The sequence below is a fragment of the Corapipo altera genome, unplaced genomic scaffold (genome assembly GCF_003945725.1).
Source record: "Corapipo altera isolate COAL_440 unplaced genomic scaffold, ASM394572v1 44, whole genome shotgun sequence".
In the NCBI taxonomy this organism is placed as follows: Eukaryota; Metazoa; Chordata; class Aves; order Passeriformes; family Pipridae; genus Corapipo; species Corapipo altera.
This window is the reverse complement of record NW_020884880.1, coordinates 13,884,133-13,886,422: the sequence shown is the minus strand read 5'-3', so window position 1 is coordinate 13,886,422 and position 2,290 is coordinate 13,884,133.

The following is a 2,290-nucleotide window of genomic DNA, read 5'->3' as shown; positions in this document are numbered from 1 at the left end:
TACACTTGCTCAAGTGTTTGAAAAACTTGTTTTCTGTCTCTTTTGCACAATCATTAAGATCATATGCATGTATGGCATTTTATAAGCCTTGGTGGTGGGAGGTGCTGATACCAGTACTGGTGGACTTGGAGGCACACCTCATGTTCCAGCCAAAGCAATGCATTCTTCTTAGAGCAAGGAGACATGGCAGCTGGGATTTAGGTATGAAAGCCTCCTTAGCCAGGCCATGAACCTTGTGCCTGCTCTGCAAAAACAGGGATATCATTCAAGTGCTCAGAAAATAAGTAAAAATCATGTTAGGTAAAATTAATATTTCAGCCCTACCAGAGATTTAAAGTTACCATACCTAAGCATCTAATGCTGGGCCTCGTTCTATTTAGTTGCAATCAGTGAGATCTTATTACTGGTTTTAGTGTAAAATTAGTTTTTTCTCAAAGTTTTCATCCCTGTGTGCCAAATCTTGCCAAATTGCTGTTTGGTAAGGATGTCTTAAATACAAATGATTGAAACTTCAAAAGTAGGACTTTATAATGGAAATGCTAATGCAGCCTTAATTACAGTTCCCTGATTCTGCAAAGGGTGCTGGGAAAATGCACTTGTCTGGTTTGATTAGGTTCAATTATCCTGTGTTTGGAAGATGACAACCCTGGCATCCCAGAATGACTGGGCAATGTGCAGTACCCAGCCATTTTCTACGGCTGCCACGGTAACAGTGTGCTCTGGCCTTCCAAACTTGAAGCACTGTAAAAAGACAAAGCCTCTCCACCTCTAGCCTGAACCAGCATGTCTTGAAATCAGGAGGAAATTTGTCATCAGCTTACAAAACCAGGGCAGTTTTAAAAAGTGGATGTGGATTGTCCAACAGCTACAGTGCCAGAGAAGTCTCACTGAGTTCTGCTTGCTGTAGTGTCATGATCAGCACTTGTGGCTGTCCATTTGCTTAAAAAAAAAATAAAACCAGCAAGCAAATTTGGCAACATACTTTCTTCTGTTCTTCTGTGACCTATTTCTTTGCCTATCTCCAGCTTTTTAATGTTGCTTCTTTTGTCAGGCCTTTGGATAAGCCCATGAGTGTTTATCTACTACTGCTCCCCAAGTGGATTCTGCAGCTCTGCTCCTGGCTTTGCATTCTGCAAGGCAGAGGATCCCTAAATATTTAGTGCCTAGAGGTATCCAGGAGAAGAGAGATAAACAGGGCATCATACTATTTTAAAAACAAGGTATATGAAGCTTTTTCAGGCCCTGATTTGGCAAGGCAACTATGCACATACTTCGTTTCAGGAGCTGCTTCATTGATTTCACTTGCACACCTGAGGTTACACTCATCATTCTTTTCCTGAATCAGTGGTGCTCTGGCCACTCATCTGATAGAGATCCTCTACAGGAGAGTGCTGTGCCTTTTATAAGGGACATTCTCCTATGTGCTTGTGCACTGATGTTTGGGTCCATGTTTGTTTGCATCTTAATGGTGTAATGGGCTGCAGTGCAGTATGAAAGTATGCAGCTTTCTGGAATGGAGAGTCCTGAGAATAGCGTCAGCATTAAAACAGTAATGTCAATTTTTTTTCCTTCAAAAATATTGACAGATAAAAAAGGAGATTGTGGTGTCTAGTTGATTTGACTCTTTGGCAAGCTAGATGATAAATCACTTAAATTAGCGAAAGCCAATTACTGCCAGATACTCCTCTGTTCTGCAACTCCAGCAGCACTGCAGTGATACCAGTGCAAGCAGAGAATTCTGCAGACCTTTGCTAATAGAGTAAATTACAGGCATAGACAATCCAAGTAAAAATAAGATTAAAAAAAATAACACTCTTTCTACCTAGTCTAGATGCAGACCAAGAACAGACTGGGTTACAGCTGTAACTTGTTTGTGATTCACCATTGTAGGATGTTGAAGACTATTTGTCTATGCCCACACTAATAACTGCAGATCTCGGTTGACCAGGACTCCAGTTGTCAAGGACATTGTCCACAGGATTTCTATGATCATCTTTTTCCTATGGGACATTTTTCTGTGAATAATTTTGATATATTGCATGTTTGTCCAGGATTTCCAAAACCTGGCAATCCTGGACATATCTCTTGTCTGTGCAAATGCATGAGCATGTATGATGAGTGCATCTCATCCAAGAAGCATCATGTGATCTGCATGGAGATCCAGCATAATGAGAACGTGTTTGGTGTACTCTATAGCACCAAATATATGCACCAAATAACCATGGAGTACCTGAGCATCTTGAGGAGCCATCAAACTTTCTGCACATTTGATCAACGCATTCAGCAAGTC